At 40.0% G+C, this 21,084-nt stretch overlaps 1 protein-coding gene and 1 non-coding gene across 4 annotated transcripts in view; one reads left to right on the forward strand and one right to left on the reverse strand.

Moving 5' to 3' along the window:
- Window positions 1-21,084, forward strand: part of IL1RAPL1 (interleukin 1 receptor accessory protein like 1) — a 1,454,732-nt gene that overhangs the window by 1,367,077 nt on the left and 66,571 nt on the right. The gene's annotated exons all lie outside the window — the stretch shown is intronic.
- TRNAK-CUU (transfer RNA lysine (anticodon CUU)) lies at window positions 452-524 on the reverse strand. The gene has a single exon. It is a non-coding gene; the product is annotated as a tRNA-Lys (tRNA).

A 21,084-nucleotide genomic window follows, 5' to 3' on the forward strand; every position in this document is an offset into this window, starting at 1 on the left:
GAATCATCATTCTGGATATTGGAAATCAAAGACTTCATCAAACATCAAATCATCTAGAGATTTAGTACAGCCCTTTTGTAGCCTGTAATAAAACTATAAGAAATGATAGAAGCAATCTGAATCTAGCAGGCAATTGTTCTACACTGATTTTGAGTACTTTAAAAGATGTCCCTTCTTAGTATTAAAAAACAAGGGCATGTATTTTTTTTTCAGCTAGGCTACCTTCTTTTGTCTCCAAATAGATTCTAGCATCTTTACAATCCAAGTTTTCAACCAAATTTTCGACAATATTGTAAAGTAATTAACCTCCAATTAAAATAAATAAATTTGTATTTTAAAAAAATAAATAAAATTTAAAAAAAAGAAATTCACTTCCAAAAATGATACTTCCAAGATGAATTTTATATTCTCTCTCTTTTTTAGCCACCCCACAAAGCTTGTGGAATCTTAGTTCCCCAACCAAGAATTGAACCTGGGACCTCCACAGTAAGAGTACAGAGTCCTAACCACTGAACCACCAGGGAATTCCCAAGATTTATTTATTTGCTTTTTTTCAGTAGCACAAATTGTCTTTTTAAACGGTTAAAAAAATGTTTTTTTTTTTTTAATGTGTGTGATTGATTTTAAAATGTCAGTGAATAGTGATGGTTTCATGGAACATAGCTTCATGTTTTGTTTGGTTTTGGTTTTTTTATGTGCCAGATGCTAAAATGGAGGCTCATTTACATCACCATGTTAAAAATCCTATTTGAAATAAGAAACTAGATTCACTGCTGTTTATTACTGATTGAAAGTGTGGGTATGAAATTTCTTGACTGTCATAACCTTTCATCATTTCAGATTGTTATTCCTCATTTATCTTGCGTATGTTCACCAGTTTCAAATTTATTCTTCAAACTTCCTATATTTATCCATGACCCATTTAAAAATATATGCTATACTTTACTGTAAAGATATCTATTCAAAGAGGTTGAGTACAGCCCTTTTGATAATAATAAGTACCAAAAGTTACATTAAAATATTCATGAATATGAATTGGTGAAATAAGCTCTGATTCACATACTAGAATACTCTGTAGCTGTTGGAATGATAAAATTCTCCAAGCCAGGCTTCAGCAATACGTGAACCGTGAACTTTCACATGTTCAAGCTGGTTTTAGAAAAGGCAGAGGAACCAGAGACCAAATTGCCAACATCCGCTGGATCATGGAAAAAGCAAGAAAGTTCCAGAAACACATCTATTTCTGCTTTATTGACTATGCCAAAGCCTTTGACTGTGTGGATTACAATAAACTCGGGAAAATTCTGAAAGAGATGAGCATACCAGACCACCTGACCTGCCTCCTGAGAAATCAGTATGCAGGTCAGGAAGCAACAGTTAGAACTGGATGTGGAACAACAGACTGGTTCCAAATTGGGAGTACGTCAAGGCTGTATATTGTCACCCTGCTTATTTAACTTATATGCAGAGTACATCATGAGAAACGCTGGGCTGGATGAAGCACAAGCTGGAATCAAGATTGCCGGGAGAGATATCAATAACTTCAGATATGCAGATGACACCACACTTATGGCAAAAAGTGAAGAAGAACTAAGGAGCCTCTTGATGAAGGTGAAAGAGGAAAGTGACAAAGCTGGCTTAAAGCTCAACATTCAGAAAACAAAGATCATGGCATTTGGTCCCATCACTTCATGGCAAATGGATGGAAAAACAGTTGAAACAGTGGCAGACTTTATTTTTGGGGGCTCCAGAATCACTGCAGATGGTGACTTCAGTCATAAAATTAAAAGACGCTTCCCCCTTGGAAGAAAAGCTATCACCAACCTAGACAGCATATTCAAAAGCAGAGACATTACTTTGCCAACAAAGGTCTGTCTAGTCAAGACTATGGTTTTTCCAGTAGTCATGTATTGATATGAGAGTTGGACTATAAAGAAAGCTGAGTTCCACAGAATTGATGCTTTTGAACTGTGGTGTTAGAGAAGACTCTTGAGAGTCCCTGGAGCAAGGAGATCCAACCAGTCCATCTTAAAGGAAATCAGTCCTGAATATTTATTGGAAGGACTGATGCTGAAGCTGAAACTCCAATAGTTCGGCCACCTGATGCAAAGAGCTGACTCATTTGAAAAGACCCTGATGCTGGGAAAGATTGAGGGCAGGAGGAGAACGGGACAACAGAGGATGAAATGGTTGGATGGCATCACCAACTCAATGGGCATGAATTTGAGTAACCTCTGGGAGTTGATGACGGACAGGAAGGCCTGGCGTGCTGCAGTCCATGGGGTCACAAAGAGTCAGACACGACTGAGCAACTGAACTGAACTGAACAGTTGTTATTTAGTTGCTCAGTCGTGTCTGACTCTTTGTGACCCCCGGGATTGTAGCCCTCCCTGCTCCTCTGTCCGTGGGTTTCCCAGAGAAAAATACTGGAGGGGTTGCTGTTTCCTTCTCCAGAGGATCTTCCCAACCCAGGGATGAAACCCGTGTCTCTTATATTGGCAGGTGGATTCTTTACCACTGAACCACCAGGGAAGCCCTCCACCAAATTCATTCTGCCCCCAGAAAAAGATGATGATTTGATCCTAATCATGCTAACTACATTTCAATAGTCTCCAGAGAAAATGTCTGCTTTCCAAAATGCAGATCATTAGACTTTATTGTACTATTTAGCAACTCCTACCACTGAGAAATCAAGGCTTATCCACTTATCCCAACTTAACCTGATTTTAGCCAACCCAGGGTGCCAGTCCACAATTTTCTCATAAATTCTGCCCACCCTTTAATCAGATCTACCTGCTAGTCTTGGAGGCTCTCCTTGAACACCATTTCTAGGCATGTGAATCTTCAAACCTTCGTGATTACTCTGATCCACTCAAGACAACTCAGGTTCCAGCTGGGAATTACACTGTGGCATATGCAATTGCTGGGCATTGCACACACTCTGAAGGCCCCATCCACTGCCTCTAGTATTTCAGGTTCATTCATTTCTGTCAAGGCAGATAAAAACCCAGAGGTTCCAGAACCTGCTATGCACCTGAGTCATCATGAAAGCTTATTAAATAAATAGTTCATTGGTTTCTGGGCTACAGTGATACACAGCCAGGTTTGAAATCTCTTCTCTTGGTTCACTGCCCCTGAGTCCTGTGTACTGGAGCACCATGAGGGCTGCATCAGTGCTAGCCTCCTCCTCTTGGTAAAGGGGTTCCTATGTTCCATTGTTGGAGAAGGCACTGGCACCCCACTCCAGTACTCTTGCCTGGCAAATCCCATGGACAGAGGAGCCTGGTGGGCTGCAGTCCATGGGGTCACTAAGAGTTGGATACGACTGAGCGACTTCACTTTCACTTTTCACTTTCATGCATTGGGAAAGGAAATGGCAACCCACTCCAGTGTTCTTGCCTGGAGAATCCCAGGGACGGGGGAGCCTGGTGGGCTGCCATCTATGGGGTCGCACAGAGTCGGACACGACTGAAGTGACTTAGCAGTAGCAGCATGTTCCATTGTGTATAACCATCCTTTTATACATAAGCTGCTTTCTCTTTCTTTCACTCTCAGTTTCTTTTTTATGAACTATTCAAATCAACTCATTAAAAATAGTATAAAAGATGCTAGTACCAATAGGAAAACCCCTGGAGAAGAGAATGTCAACGCACTCCAACCTGGAGAATCCCATGGACAGAGGAGCCTGCTAGAGGAGCCTGGCAGGCTATAGTCCATAGGGCCACAAAGAGTGAGATACCGCTGAGCGACAAACACTTTCACTTTACACCAGTAGAATAACAGTCAAGTCTTTGCTTTGGGTCAAATTTCCCTCTGTTCCTCTGCCCCTGAGGAAGGTCTAAGCTTCCATAGTCTCTTGATTCAGGATAAGAGGCCTATTGATAGTTTCCCAAATGACCATGAACAGAAACTGAGAAGCTGTCGCCATTAATATCCACTAAAAGTCTTTTTAGTCCAAACTAAACTTTAGTCCTCACAAGCTGTGAGTCTCAGGATCCTTTGAACCTCCTCTAAGAAGTCTCATTTAAATGGATGTGTTGGAGATGTTATTGATGGACATTGTTATATTCGTGTAGATTTTAAGAAGGAGGCTTCTATTCCCTATGACTTACCCAAAAGATTAAGATACACACTCTTAGGAATGAATAGGAAGCCAATGTTTACACGAAAATCTTCACTTAAGAGGGATGAGTGTGATGGTTTGATTTATAATGTGAGTTGCAACACCTATGAAAATCTTCCTCAGTTTACATAGAAGGATATGATTTTTTTTTTAAGCAGAAAGGAGATGAATCAAATACCAATGTAATGTATCTTAAAAAAAAAAAAAAAACTTTATCTTGTAGCCAGTGAAGATTTGGAAATTTTTTCATTAATTTTAAGTAAGTAAATGTTAGTCACTCAGTTGTGCCCAACTCTTTGTGACCCCATGGACTGCAGCCCACCAGGCTCCTCTGTCCATGAGATTTTCCAGGCAAGGATACTGGAGTGGGTTGCCATTTCCTTCTCCAGGGGATCTTCCCAACCCAGGGATCGAACCTGGGTCTCCTGCACTGCAGGCGGATTCTTTACCAACTGAGCTATAAGGGAAGCCTTCGTTAATTTTATGTGATTATTAATACCATTTCGATGAGTTTGCTAAACATAGAAAGTCTTTAGTAAGTAATTTTACACATACCTCATGGGCCTTCCCAAGTGGCAGTAGTGGTAAGAACCCATCTGCCAATACAGGAGACTCAAAGACACAGGTTCAATCCCTGGGTCAGGAAGATCCCCTTGAGTAGGCCACTCTAGTATTCCTGCCTGGAGAATCCCATGGACAGATGATACAGTCTGTAGTGTCAAAAAGAGTCAGACACGACTGAGCGACTGACACTTCTCTTCCCTTCATAGTCATTGGAAGTCCTTTATTTTGTTTGCAGCATGCACACATGCATGCCTACCTCATTCATACTCATTCAATTTCATACAGATTTGAAACATAATGCAGGAGAAGGCAATGGCACCCCACTCCAGTACTCTTGCCTGGAAAATCCCATGGACGGAACTAGCCTGGAAGGCTGCAGTCCATGGGGTCGCTGAGGGTCAGACACAACTGAGCGACTTCACTTTCACTTTTCACTTTCATGCATTGGGAAAGGAAATGGCAACCCACTCCAGTGTTCTTGCCTGGAGAATCCCAGGGATGGGGGAGCCTGGTGGGCTGCTGTCTATGGGGTCGCACAGAGCTGAAGTGACTTAGCAGCAGCAGGGAAATTGTCCATTGGGCAGTTATGAGTCTTTGCACTAATCTAGGTATAGTTGCTCATAGGTTCTGAAAGTGTTAAATATAATATCATGGCATTGATTACATATCACATTTTATTTTCTCAAATAAATCACACTCAAGTGTGATTTGATATAGTTGCCTAGATTTAGCTTCTAATTTACCTACCTTAGACTCTCACTTAAGTATACAGTTACTTTTTCAGTATTGACAAGAATGTGTTACTGTAAGTAGTTCCTAAGAATAGGACAGCATTTTCTAGTTCTCTGGCATTGAAGACTTTTTGTTTGTTATCTTGTTTGCTTATTTGTTTGTGAATCCTCATAGGACAAGGAAAAAGCTCTTGTGTTTCCTTATGGATTTAATCTCTGAAACTTTTACACTGTCACTAATGATGTCCCCGGAGTCCTTGGAGCTCAAATAAGAGGGTGTACAGTTCATAAATTTTTATTTAAATGCAACTCTTGCTTTTATATAAGTTTACAATCTGGTAAAGAGACAAGGAGATAAAAAAAGATGTAAAAGAAAAGCCCTAGCCAAAGACTTAAATTTAGAGATCAGTAAAATTGTGGGTGGTAAAGACATCTAGCTTATTGATCTATATGATCCCATCCATGAATGCAAAGCATGTGAAGAGGGTTAAAGGGAGAAACAGCCAACATAGAAAATGTATACATACATGTATATGTTTATACAAGCTTTTCTGGTGGCTCAGCAGGAAAGAACACCTGCCAATGCAGGAGACAGGTTCAATACCTGGATTGGGAAGATCCCCTGGAGAAGGAAATGGCAACCCACTCCAGTATTCTTGCCTGGGAAATCCCACGGACAGAGGAGCCTGGCAAGTTACAGTCCATGGGTTTGCAAAAGAGTCTGACATGACTTAGCAACTAAAACAACATGTTATACATATAAATTTACTTCTGTGCAGGGGAGGTTAACTAAGCAGTCTTCACATGGCTGTCTCTGCATCTCATGCTGAAGCCTGAAGTTCACAGGCAGGAAGTCAGGAAGAGTCAGATAATAAGTGAGATAGAACCCAATGAGCACAAGCTGGAATTGCAGTCCACAGGGCAAGCCATCAAGTGGGGAGAGAATGAGCAGGCTTGAATTCTCCTCGGACGGACTGAAACCCATGTCAAGTTCTTGTTGCCTCTAAGCTTACCAAAGAGAATGATCCAGGGCCCTTTATCATAGAGCTAAACACACACCACTGGTGCCGGAGTCAGAGACACTGGCAGAAGACCCAGGGGAAAAGAGCAATTTCAGGCCCAACTGCTACTTCATGTCAGTGAGGCACGTCAGCTCATCAGTAACAATGTACACATGGTCAGACACACATACAAACTCACACTCCAAAATGGCTGCTCCCTCTTTTCCATCCTTCCACTAGTGTGAGAGAATCTCTCTTGTAGCCTACCCTAACTGGGCACATACAAAACAATGGAATTCTGGGAAATGCAGTTCAGCCTAGTCAAGTCAGACAATTCATTACAAAGCTGTCCTGGAAAGTCCCATGGATGGAGGAGCCTGGTAGGCTGCAGTCCATGGGGTCGCTAAGAGTCGGACACGACTGAGCGACTTCACTTTCACTTTTCACTTTCATGCGTTGGAAAAGGAAATGGCAACCCACTCCGGTGTTCTTCCCTGGAGAATCCCAGGGACAGGGGAGCCTGGTGGGCTGCCACCTATGGGATCGCACAGAGTTGGACACGACTGACGCAACTTAGCAGCAGCACAATATGCAGTCTCAAAGGTGGCAGGCCATGGTGGGTGCCAGGGTGAGGGGTCTGGTAATCATTGTATTTCATGAACATACTGGCACTCGGAGGATCAGTGAAGGAAGTAATGTAGAAATTAGAGGATGGGATAAAAAAAAATCAGCTTATTTATCATCACAACTGTTCCAAGGGCACTGCTTACCTGTATGTATGCAAATATTCATTTTACCTTTCTCTCTCTCCCATCCCAAATAACCATTCCTAATATTGAAAGGAAATATGTCTACTTTCCACTTTTTTTCAGGCCATATTTTTCTAAGATGAATAGTCTTGATTGTTACAGTCAGAGTAGAGGCTCTCTGAAAATTTTAAGAAAGTAATTGAACAAAGGGAAGTGACAGTGCTTGCCTTAGTAAAATAGAAAGCATAAATACTGTTCACACCTCTTGTTTGGCTCTCTAAGAAGAACAAGTGTTGCTACAGGTTATAACCTTATTTATTGCTAGGGGGGAAAAAAAGCTCTTAAGTGGAAGGGTTTCATTCATACTGTACCAAACCCCTGTTTTTGGAGTAAGATGATGAAAAGAGGAAAGCTAGCCTAAAAATGAACACACTTTCAACAAGGCTGATTTTAAAATTTTACCTGTGTTGGAAAAACCCATAGTCCCTAACTATGGATGAGAAAGATGTCTCCTCTATTCATTAATGAATTTAGTTTTAGCTGCACTGTGTCTTCATTGCTGTGCGGGCTTTCCCTCCCTAGTTGTGGTGAGCAGGGGCTACTCTTCATTGTGGTATACAGGCTTCTCGTGGTGGTGGTTTCACTTGTTTCAGAGCACGGGCTCTAAGCATGTGGGCTTCAGGAGCTGGGACTCTGGCTTAGTTGTTCCCCAGCAGGTGGGATCTTTTCAGACCAGGGATTGAGCCTGTGTCCCCTACATTGGTAGATGGATTCTTAACCACTGGACCACCAGGGAAGCCTGAAAGGTGTCTTCTCTAATACATATGTTAATGCTGTGATTCCAAGGAGTATCACTAATCTATAGTCTTTACAGCTGTACTTTTCTCAGCATATTTCGAGTCACAGAGCAGATCTAGATTGAGGGAGAGGTGTTTCTTCAAGAGCCTTCTATGACTGTAAACTGTTGGAGAAAAGAGTTAGAAGAAGAAGATGGTGCATGGTCTGCTCTGCTACCTTGAAGTAGAATGTATTATGACATGTTAATGCTGTTGTTAATTTTTTTCCTAAATTATAAAAGCATTATTTCTACATTATATAAATTTTGAAAAATAAAGGCAAAGAAGACAAGAAAGAAATAACCAAGATATGTCAAAATGCTTTAAAGCTTCCTCTGTGGAATCTTAAGCATCTTTCTCTTACTTCAAATGAATAACTCAAGGAGCGTATCTTTGGGCTAAGTAGTGCCAGAAAAAAGTACTAATTAAGTAATGTTTAACACTGCAATTTTCTACTCACAAGAATCTGGTTGGGTTTAATAGCTTTATTAATTTTGTCTTAATTTTTGCTATAGTTATGTTGTTTTACTGTGTGATGGGCATGGTCATGGCAAATTAAAGTATCAGATTGATCAAGTTAATCAGATCAATGAGTATTTTGATTAACTCAAGATGCTGTTGATTCAGAAGGTACATCCTATTAACTAAACTTGCCATTAACTTCTCAATACAGCATATTCCAACAGCTAGCACCAAGGACCTACTGTTATAAAATATCATCCAGATATGAACAAATGACTTTATTTTTGTCCTCTATCTTGGGCTGTGTAAAAGTAACCAGGGTTTCCTGGAAAACATTTAGAAGTAATTGCTCTATTTTACCTATATCGATTAGGGGTATTTAAGGGCATTCTGCTTGAGACTCAAGTGTTAGGGGATAAAAAAAAACAGCTTATTAATGTAACTACAGGTAGAACAACAGAAATAGGTGGAGGAAGCATTCATCTGTCTTCAATGATACAAGTGGTCATTTTTCTAAAGACAAGAAGATTCCGTTATTTTCATTTACTTCTATAACTTTCCACCTAGGGAGTTGCCAATATTAGAACATACATTAAAAATCACAGAATAATAGTAATGGGCACAAAAATAGACTTCAGAAAATCATATACTTTCTGTAGGTAAGAAAGTTTAAAGATATTCTCAAGCGATAACCTTTATTAGATGCTGGCAAGTCTCAGATGCTACATTGTAGTCTCTTTTATTGAAGACATCTTGACGGTTATAAAACTTCTGGATCAGCATCTCATAAGCCTTGCATAAGGCAGTTGTGATTAAAAATCACATAGAAAATCTCTCAATAGCTTACAGAAAAGCAACCAGTCTGGTCTGGTATTGGGGTATGTATGAGTTTTAATAAGATGTTGGTTTTTGCTAAAAGGGCCAAAAGTAAAGATAACCCCATGAGGGAGAATTGAGTTATAGAAAGTGAGATTGGGAACCCCAAAAGGAAGGAAAAAGTTAATAATAACACCATAGCTTCAGAAGAAATTGCAGGTTGAGAGACAATAAAAATACTTTTAAGCATGGGGGGGAAATATCTCCTTGAACCTGAGGTTCTGAGATCAGGAAAGAGGCATGAAAGTGAGAACAGCAGGGTTGCTTTCAACTCATTTTGAAGACACCAGTGGTAGAATAGACTGAGAAGGGAGACACAGGTTCCAAAGAGAATGACATGTCTTTTTCAAGAATGAAAAGAACTGAAAGAAATAGCTGTTTTGCAGGCTGGAAATGAAAATAACAGTGAATTTCTTTAAAGTACTGAAAATATGAATGCTATCAACTTCTGAAACTTTTCCTGATTAACTCAGCACAAAAACTTCAAACTGCTATCATTTCTCCTTCAATCAAATGTGGACCAAGAAACCAAGCTTCATAGTATAGTTTAGGCTCAGAAGCTGTCAGAAGCATTTTACTAAACCACTGTGAAGGAGAGACAAGCACACAAAGCATTATATGAAACACCAGCAGTTACACTGAGTACTTTTAACATAACGCTGACCAACAATAGCCCTTCTAGGCAGGAACCAAGAAAACACAAAACTGTGAGTTCACTGAATGTTCATTTACATTTTAAATAAACATCATGCCTGAGCTATCATTATGTCCTACACTAGCCATGTTTTAAAAGCTTATAAAACTTCCTGGAGAATATTTCGTTAACCTTGAAAGCCACATAAACCTAAGGATTATGGCTTATATTTTTTAAAAGATAAGAAAAGCAGGATTTATGCCTATCCAAATTATCTCTTAAGACCCTGAGTGTTAGGAAGCTTAGAGAAGGGTGTTTCATTAAAATGCAGCTATAGCAAAATGTAATTGGAATTGGACCTTTTATTTCAGTACAGTCAGTCCATTTAAGAAGCAATGAAACAAAACACCCTTTTTAAATCACAAGGTACTATATGTGTTTTAGAGCAAATGCTATTGGGACTTCCCTGGCAGTCCAGTGGTTAAGACTCTGCACTTCCACTACGAGGGTTGTGGGTTTGATCTTGATCAGGAAACTAAGATCCCACATGCTGTGTGGCCCCTCAAAAAAACCCAAACCAAAAGAAACAACAACAGCAAAAATAGAACAGATGCTATTGACTGTATTACTGTTGTTGTTTAGTCACTCAGTCATGTCCAACTCTTTTGCGACCCCATGGACTGTACCCTGCCAGGCTCCTCTATCCATGTAATTCTCCAGGCAAGAATACTGGAGTGCGTTACCATGCCTTCCTCCAGGGATCTTTCCGTCCCGGGGATCAAACCTGCATCTCCTGCACTGGCAGGCGGATCCTTTATCAGTGAGCCACCAGGGAAGCCGATTGACTATATTACCCTTAAGTAAACCAAAACCTAAGTAAACTCCTTATAGATTTCCTCCAGTTAAAGCCACATTCTTTCTTAAAAAGAGACTCATTTCTAATGCCATACTTTCTTCCTCAAAAAGGGCATTTGTAGTTTTCTGTTTCTGTATTTTGTATATAGGTATTGTGGGAAATTACTAGAGGATTCAGATCAGATCAGATCAGTCACTCAGTCGTGTCCGACTCTTCACGACCCCATGAATCGCAGCACACCAGGCCTCCCTGTCCATCACCAACTCCCGGAGTCCACTCAGACTCACGTCCATCGAGTCAGTGATGCCATCCAGCCATCTCATCCTCTATCGTCCCCTTCTCTTCTTGCTCCCAATCCCTCCCAGCCTCAGAGTCTTTTCCAATGAGTCAACTCTTCGCATGAGCTGGCCAAAGTACTGGAGTTTCAGCTTTAGCATCATTCCTTCCAAAGAAATCCCAGGGCTGATCCCCTTCAGAATGAACTGGTTGGATCTCCTTGCAGTCCAAGGGACTCTCAAGAGTCTTCTCCAACACCACAGTTCAAAAGCATCAATTCTTCGGCGCTCAGCCTTCACAGTCCAACTCTCACATCCATACATGACCACAGGAAAAACCATAGCCTTGACTAGACGAACCTTTGTTGGCAAAGTAATGTCTCTGCTTTTGAATATGCTATCTAGGTTGGTCATAACTTTCCTTCCAAGGAGTAAGTGTCTTTTAATTTCATGGCTGCAGTCACCATCTACAGTGATTTTGGAGCCCAGAAAAATAAAGTCTGTTACTGTTTCCACTGTTTCCCCATCTATTTCCCATGAAGTAATGGGACCAGATGCCATGATCTTCGTTTTCTGAATGTTGAGCTTTAAGCCAACTTTTTCACTCTCCTTGTTCACTTTCATCAAGAGGCTTTTTAGTTCCTCTTCACTTTCTGCCATAAGGGTGGTGTTACCTGCATATCTGAGGTTATTGATATTTCTCCCAACAATCTTGATTCTAGCTTGTGTTTCAGGAGGTAAATGTGGTTCTTCTCTATATCACTAAGTAGATTAAATTATTTGGTATAGTGGCATGAATATTACCCTGCCACACTGCAGCCTGAGACAGAAGATTTTTTAAAAAATCCTTTCTAGAGGTATCAGATAACAAGGTACCCCAAAATACAATGTCTTTAGCAAACTAGATGTGTGTTTCTCTCACCAAATAGACCAATATAGAGAAGTTCAAAGTGGTGGATGATTCTGTTTCATGATGTCATTCAGGGACCCAGGTCCATTACATCTTATTGCTCTACCATTTTTGTCTTCATCTATATGACAGAAACCAGTTCACTGGCACATCTGCTTTCCAGCCTACAGGAAAATAGGGAGAAAGTCCAGGGCTGAGGCTTCATCATAAAGGAGATGAATGCGAAATTGTATACATCACTTCTTCACATTATCTCATTGGCCTCATCTCTGTCGTTTGGCCACATCTACCTGCAAAGGAAACTAGGAAATATCGTCTGTAGCTTGGTAGCTGTGTGTCCAACTAAAATTTGGGGGGTTATATTACTCAAAGGAAGAAGGATAATAGACACTGAGAGGCATTTATTGATCTCTGCCTCAATAGATATCAGTCAGGGTTTGGAGAAGACAGACTAAGCACAAAAAAGTTGGCAGTATTCTTCACTCAAGAACATGGCAAACTCAGTGTAACACTTACACTTGCATAAGCTGTTGGGGACAATGCTCTTCATCACCACCACTAATATACCTTCCTTTCCTCCTCGTTTCATTTTCCTTTTCTTCTCATTCCTCCTCTTCCTATTCCTATTTTTCCTCTACCTCTGTTATTTTCTTTCTTGCTTCAGTTGCTTTTGAAACTAAGGTCTACCGAATTTGCTGGCCACAGACAAATGCTTTCTCTATGTATGTTAATGACTGATTTAAATATCCCTGGAGGCTGAAAATGGAATAATTTGTTTTAAAAATGTGAATCTCCGGAAGGATGAGAAAGCACCACAAGAGTTAAAAATAAATCGATGAGAGATTTAGTACCACAGCTATGTAATTAATGGAGCAAAAATAAAGGAGATGTCTTCTCAAGATGCAATCACAGAGAGTTGAGATTAGTTAAGGCCTTAACAACAAAAAACCTAAAAATGCCTGCATTACCAAAAAAAGTCTATTTTGTGGATAACTCAAAACAATTTTAGAAATGAATACAATTATAAGTGGTTCTGATGTCTTTGGCAGAAAGCAAACCACAAGTCTCTTTTCCCATCTACTTTTTTCAACTAATGAGCAAAAATGGCCCTACTTCCCTGTTGCATTTAAAAATGGCTAGGCTGGTGAATTTTACATGTATGTTGACTCAAAAAAATTCCCCCAAATTGTTCTTCCTGTACATCATCACCAAGAGTTTCTGAATAACCTTTTGGAGCAAATCCATTCTTTGGCAATTAAATGTTTTCCATTGAGCACTTATCAGTTTCCTACTTCTGTTATATAATACCCATTTTCAGGACTTCCCTGGAGGTCCACTGGTTAAGACTCTGCACTTCCACTGCAGAGGGCATAGGTTCCATCCCTGGTCAGAGAACTAAGATCCCACATGCTATATAATCAAAATAATAATCATAATTCCCATTTTCTCAACACTCAGGTACAACATCATACCTCCCAAGGATGAAGGACTCAGGTGGCACCAGATATTTGCTGATTCCTGATGTGTCCCTCCTCTTCAGCTTGGTGTCCATTAATTGTTCTAGATGCTTCTAGGAAGGGAGAAATTGCCTTCTACCCTTTTAGTTTCTTCTGGTTGGTCTAAGAATTAAATTGACATGAGACAATTCAGCAGGAGAAAATCAAACAAAAGTATAATGACATGTATACTCGGGAGAGACCCAAGAAAACTGAGTAACTCACCAAAATGGACAAAACCGTCGCCTTAAATACCATCTTCAGCTAAAGACAAAAGAGGATATTGGAGGTAGTGGTTTGGGACTTGAAAGAGGAAGACAGCAATTCACATGGAAATAGAAAAAGAAAGGTTTCATAAACAAATGTTTGCTGCTCCAGGCAGAGACCATGGAATGCAGAGTGGAAGCATCTCTGCTTTAGGAAAGCAGAGAAAGCATCTCACCACCACACCTGGCCCATTGCAGATATCTCTGGTGATAGCTCTATTCCAGGAACAAGCCCTCTATCTAAATTCTTTTACACAGTTAGGGGGGAAGTCAGGGTTTCTTGCTGAGTCTTTCAGGCCTTGATTTCAGCTTGAGATAATCCACAGGCCAAAGAGACATTTGGGGATGACAAATGTGGCTCCCCTATCATGCAAGAAACTTTTAGATCATTCATCTAGAAAGCAGCCCTCATGAGCTAGCATACAAGTCCTTGCAAGAATCTTTGAGCTATCTAAAAACAGTACAGTAATAATGTTACCATTTTGTTCACCCTTTCCTCTCAAATGCCTGAGATTTCCTCTCCATTCTGGAGAGGCTCTGCCACTGCCTGCCTTTCTCTAGTTGATGTGGGAAAAATTCCAATAATTCATTCAAATTCCACTATGCAACCCCCAGGCTCCTGAAGGGCATGCTGCTTCTGCTACTGCTACTAAGTCGCTTCACTCATGTCCGACTCTGTGCGACCCCATAGACGGCAGCCCACCAGGCTCCCCCTGTCCCTGGGATTCTCTAGGCAAGAACACTGGAGTGGGTTGCCATTTCCTTCTCCATAGTTTGGCCTAATTCAATGCTTGAACTGTAAGTCATCACTTATAGAAAAGTTTAAGTCACAGTGTAATGATAGCAGTAGTAATAGTAATAATTGCTAACAACTTGTGAGCACTCACTCACCAGGGGTACTGTGTATGTTCAGTTCAGTCTCTCAGTCATGTCCAAATTTTTGCAACTGCAGCACGCCAGGCCTCCCTGTCCACCCCCAACTCCTGGCATTTACTCAAATTCATGTCCATTGAGTAGGTGATGCCATCCAACCATCTCATCCTCTGTCATCCCCTTCTCCTCCTGCCCTCAATCTTTTCCAGCATCAGGGTCTTTTCAAATGAGTCACTTCTTCTCATCAGGTGGCGAAAATATTGGAGTTTCAGCTTCAGCATCAGTCCTTCCAATGAATATCAGGGTAGATTTCCTTTAGGATGGACTGGTTGGATCTCCTTGCAGTCCAAGGGACTCTCAAGAGTCTTCTCCAGCACCATAGTTCAAAAGCATCAATTCTTCAGCGCTCAGCTTTCTTTATAGTCCATCTCTCACATCCATACATGACTACTGGAAAAACCATAGTTTTCACTAGACAGACCTTTCTTGACAAAGTAATGTCTCTGCTTTTTAATATGCTGTCTAGGTTGGTGATAGCTTTTCTTCCAAGGAGCAAGCGTCTTTTAATTACATGGCTGCAGTCACCATCTGCAGTGATGCTGGAGCCAAAAAAAATAAAATCTCTCATTGTTTCCCCGTCTATTTGCCATGAAGTGATGGGACCAGATGCCATGATCTTCGTTTTCTGAATGTTGGGTTTTAAGCCAACTTTTTCACTCTCCTCTTTCACTTTCATCATGAGGCTCTTTAGTTCTTCTTTGCTTTCTGCCATAAGGGTAGTGTCATCTGCATATCTGAGATTATTGATATTTCTCCCAGCAATCTTGATTCCAGCTTGCACTTCATCCTGCCCAGCATTTCTCATGATGTGTGTGTGTTAGTCACTCAGTCGTGTCTGACTCTTTGCGACCCCATGGACTGTACCCACCAGGCTCCTTTGTCCATGGGATTCTCCCGGCAAGAATACTGGAATGGGTTGCCATTTCCTTCTCCATGTGTATTCTGCATATAAGTTAAATAAACACGGTGATGGTATACAGCCTTGATGTACTCCTTTCCCTATTCGGAACCAGTCTGTTGTTCTATGTCCAGTTCTAACTGTTGCTTCCTGACCTGCATACAGATTTCTCAGGAGGCAGGTCAGGTGGTCTGGTATTTCCATCTCTTGAAGAATTTTCCATTTTGTTGTGATCCACACAGTCAAAGGCTTTGGCGTAGTCAATGAAGCAGAAGTAGATGTTTTTCTGGAACTCTCTTGCTTTTTTGATAATCCAACAGATGTTGGCAATTTGATCTCTGGTTCCTCTGCCTTTTCTAAATGCAGCTTGAACATCTGGAAGTTCATGGTTCTTGTACTGTTGAAGCCTGGCTTGGAGAATTTTGAACATTACTGTGTATGTACATGAACTCATTTACCTCCAGGTTATTTGTGGTTGCTTAAATCCCCTTGCAATTTACTGACCAGCCAAATAACTTGTTTTGTTCTTCAAATAGACAGAAATATGTTGTAAGATAGTATAAAATGCATTTTCGTAAGGAAATCTGACACTACAGCAGAATTATGGTTAGCAAATTTAAAAGTGCATGTCTTGTTTTTCTGTAATTTTTTTCCCTTGAAATTTGAGCAGACGTTGTTACATCCTGCAGGAATAACATCCTCAACTCTGAGCTTAATATAACCTATCTCTTTCATTTCTTTCTTCTCTTTTGGGATTCTTAGCTAAATCTCTGATTTTCAAATAACTCTCTGTGGTTAGATCCTGGCAACTGTTACGTGCCATAGGTCCTAATACTTATTTGGGTAAAATGTCTTGAGCAATTTCCAAGGATACTTTGTGTGTGTGTGTGTGTGAGAGAGAGAGAAACAAAGACAGAGATTCTTCATTTCAGAATAAAGCTTTCTAGAAGAAGAGCCATTCTGTATACCAATGACACAAGATAAATATGTTTTGTAAACCACTTTGCTTTTATCTTAAATGGACGATGGAAATGGAAATGCTTTTACTTAAAATTAAAGTAATTTTAATATCCATGATTAATGGTGCAAATGAAATTAAACCCCCCACTACTATTCACCATCTTATTTAAGAACAAAATGCTCACTGTTTCTTAATTCCAACTAGTAAGATCTCTGGATGCTGATGCTTTTAATTAGGGAAGAAATTTCCTTTTAATTGAAAAAAAAAGTTTGTTTTTTTTTTTCAATAAGTTAGAGAGTGTCCTCTAGTGGAGAGAGAATCTCTGTTGTCAGCGGTTTTAGAAATGGCCAAATTATATCTAATTAGAAAAAGGTCGCACTAAATAACAAGCGTCCCTAGTGCCGATTGGAGTCTGTGGGTTCAAGAGAAAATGTATTATTTTTCCTCTAAGGCCCCCTCACATTGTAGCCTACTTGAAAGCCTGCCCTATGACAAGCATTGTTCTCATTTTTGATAGCAAATGATTTTTTATGATCAGTTTTAGAGTGCTTCCTTCGGAACCTGGTAAGATTGAGCTGAAGCATTTAGTGCAATTTACTGAAGCTTTTACAGATATCAACTTGAGACAGCAAGAATACCATTATCTTCAGGGCTCCAACCCTGGATGACTGATATATTTGATGTGTGTGACTCCCGAGGTGATAGCTTAAATTTTTCTGTTATTATTTGAAGGAAAACAAAAAAAATCAAGGAGGAAATTAAATTAATGTGACTCTTTTCTATAACCTGTGAAATTCTAATGCTGATTTCCTGTATTTCAGATTAAGTAGGGTAAATAGTATTAACGTTATCACTTGGGTATCTCAGATCAGACTGGAGGTTTTTTTTTTTTTTTTTTTTTTTTTTTTAACTTAGAAGAGGATAAGGGAGAGCTTTGGTGCTTGACTCTCTAAATCTCACGCTAGGCTTGCCTTATCAGAAATTGCATGTTATAGCAAATTAGAGAGCAAAAGATAGAAAAGATGGATAGTTTCTCTTGATAACAAGTTAAATAGTTTGGACTTAGAGTAAAGATAAAATTACATTGCTTATACTTCTATTTGAAAAAAGAATAAGGAGAGTGTTTTTAAATCTTTCAGTAGTTATACAGATGTCAGAGACATACTGTGAACATATGAATATCATGTGTGTGGCTTGTATGAATGGTAATAATCAGCAGTGAGTTGAATATTGTATTCCTATTAACATCATTTTCAGAAAAAAATGTACAATTGTGACTTTCGTATAGATATTGAAATGAATACATGTTAAACTGTAAAAAAATTTTTTTGCTCATATGATAGGAAGGGAACAGACAGATGTTATGATCAATTCAAAGTAAAGTCAAAATAGTTTATAAAACAGAAGAAAGGAATGCTGAGATAAATTCCAAGTAGAGACAAAATTGATTTTTCCCTGAGTTGAGGTGGAGAGCAAGGCTAGGGGAGCAGATGGGAAATTAAGTCAAATGGCTACCAGATATGAGACAATTTTTACATTGATATGTTTTATTTTCATTTTTATTCCATTCATGGACTTTTCTTTCTTTTTTTGGCCTCGTAACATGCAGAATCTTAGTTCCCTGCCCATTCCGTGACCAGAGTTCGAACCCAAGCCCCCTGCAGTGGAAATGTAGAGTCTTAACCACAGGACTACCAGGGAAGTCCCCAGACATGAGAGCATTTCTATATCAGTTACTTACAAAGAGTTCGGAGAAGGCAATGGCACCCCACTCCAATACTCTTGCCTGGAAAATCCCATGGACTGAGGAGCCTGGTGGGCTGCAGTCCATGGGGTCGCTGAGAGTTGGACATGACTGAGCGACTTCACTTTCACTTTTCACTTTCATGCATTGGAGAAGGAAATGGCAACCCATTCCAGTGTTCTTGCCTGGAGAATCCCAGGGACGGGGGAGCCTGGTGGGCTGCCGTCTATGGGGTCGCACAGAGTCAGACACGACTGAAGTGACTTAGCAGCACAAAGAGTTACAAAGAGTTGAAGAATAGCTCAAAGACAGGGAAAGGGCTAAAAATCTGGTAACTCAGAATGGTGTGAAGTAGAAAAATGAGTAGTTTTCCATTGGAACACAAATATTTTTCCTACATCCCTTTGGAAAGCTGGCATATTTCTGTAGCTTGGGTTGGCTCATCAGTGACCCAGTTGTACAAGCTACTTCTTGTCTATGCCAGTTACCTCTCTACCTACCACTGTCATTATGAACCCTCTTTCCTAGGCACCCTGTCCTTGCCTCCTGCTTAAGGACCCTGACGGAATGTTTTTCAATCTTGTTGCTTTTCTCAGCCCCGACTCCAATTTAAAGAGTCCAAGGTAAAAAGAAATTGTTCCAGACGGTTAACTGTAACCACTTGCATGAAGTGCAACCACTTGCACCTGGGAGTGCTTGTTAAAAATTAAAATCCCTGGAACCTTCCACACTTGCTGAGTCAAAATCTGGTTTGGGGGGAGTAGGAGTAAGTCTTTTTTTTTTTTTTTTTTTTTGACAATGAGTTCAACACTCAATGGATTAAGTAAAGAAATATATAATATCTGAAGCCATATTCATCTAAACTAAATGATATTGTAGAAGATATGAGTGTATAAAATAACCTCTGACCTGAAAGTTAGTGGAAGTTTGCTGAAAGGAACAAGGTTAATGGTAGCATTAGGAGTTGCAATAGTAATAACCTTTCCTCTGTTCTCTGTCATGTCAGACTTTTGGCAACCCCGTGGACTGTAGCCTGCCAGGCTCCTCTATCCATGGAATTTTCCAGGCAAGAACACTGGAGTAGGTTGCCAGTTCCTTCAGGGAATCTTCCCAATCCAGGGAATGAACCTGCATCTCCTGTGTGTCTCCTGCATTGGCAGGCGGATTCTTTACCACTGAGCCACCAGGGAAGCAAACCTGTTCCAAGAGGAAAAGGGGAGAAAAGACAGAGTTGACTGACAATTCCTAGAAAAGCCAAGTCAGTCTTTTGTAAGAGGTGCTATTTTAAATACAACTTAATGGAGGAGAAGGAATTTGCTACGTGGAAGTGAGGAGAGTTTAAATCAAAGAATATAATATTAAAAAGTGTGAAAATGTGGAGGGAGGCTCAAGAGGGAGGAGATATATGTATATGTACAGCTGATTCACATTGTTGTACAGCAGAAACTAGCACAACATTGTAAAGCTATTATACTCCAATAATTTTTTAATAATAATAAATATGTTGTTTAAAAAGAACTCTAAACCATTAATCACAATTTTATAAAAAGCATGAGAATGTGAAATAGATCATGGATGAACTACTCATAAAATTCAGATGCTAAAATCCTATTATGTAACTGCATATACTGCTTCATCAGCCCAAGGTACAAACACAGTCATATTATTTTTATTTTCCTAATTCCTCTTTCATAATTGCCTAATTAGCTTTCTAAACAAAATTTGCTAATTATATTTTCCTAATTTTCCTAGTTATACTTATGAATTCCTATCTACCCTTATTGAGTAGAAGTGCATCATCTCTCCCTGGGCCCCACCCTGCCCCATGATATTCTATTCACTCCTGTTTTTCTTTAACCCGAGGGGAAGGATTTATAGTCATTTATTTCTGCTTTCAAACACAGGCAGTACACACTTGGGGTCTGAGGTCACAGCTCCTAACAGATGCTCATGTGATTAGCCACCATTTCCCAAATGAAAAGTATTGGGTTGGCCCAAAAGTTCATTTGGGTTTCCCTTAAGCTATTAAAAAAAAACAAACAAACAAATGAAATTTTTGCCCAACCAAGTACTAGATGGATTCAGCTTTCCTCACCAACACTTTAGCGGTTGGTGAGTCTCAGGTGAGCCTGATGTCACCTGGCCTTCTCTCAAGATTGACTCCACTGGGCTTCTAGTGTCCTTTCTTGAGAAACAGAGCTTTGCATAAGAATGGGAGTAGTAACTTCTGTTCAGACACACAAATAGGTATCATTAAGAGAAACAATTTTAAAAATCCCTTCAAGAAAATTAGAGACACCAAGGGAGCATTTCATGTAAAGATGAGCACAATAAAGAACAGAAACAGTATGAAACTAACAGCAGTCCATGGGGTCACAAAGAGTCAGACATGACTGAGCAACTGAACTGTACCAAACTGAACAGAAACAGAAGATATTAAGAAGAGGTGGCAAAGATACACAGAAGAATTGTACAAAAATGGTCTTAATAACCCGGATAACCATGATGATGTGATCACTCACCTAGAGCCATACATTCTGTAGTGTGAAGTCAAGTGGGCCTTAGGAAGCATTACTATGAACAAAGCTAATGGAGGTGATGGAATTCCAGCTGAGCTATTTCAAATCCTAAAAGATGATGCTGTCAAAGTGCTGCACTCAATATGCCAGCACATTTGGAAAACTCAGCAGTGGCCACAGGACTGGAAAAGGTCAGTTTTCATTCCAATCCCAAAGAAGGGCAATGCCAAAGAATGTTCAGACTACCGCA

This window comes from Bos grunniens, chromosome X (genome assembly GCF_055505025.1).
Source record: "Bos grunniens cultivar Pamir isolate PY7600 chromosome X, Bosgru_T2T1.0, whole genome shotgun sequence".
In the NCBI taxonomy this organism is placed as follows: domain Eukaryota; kingdom Metazoa; phylum Chordata; class Mammalia; order Artiodactyla; family Bovidae; genus Bos; species Bos grunniens.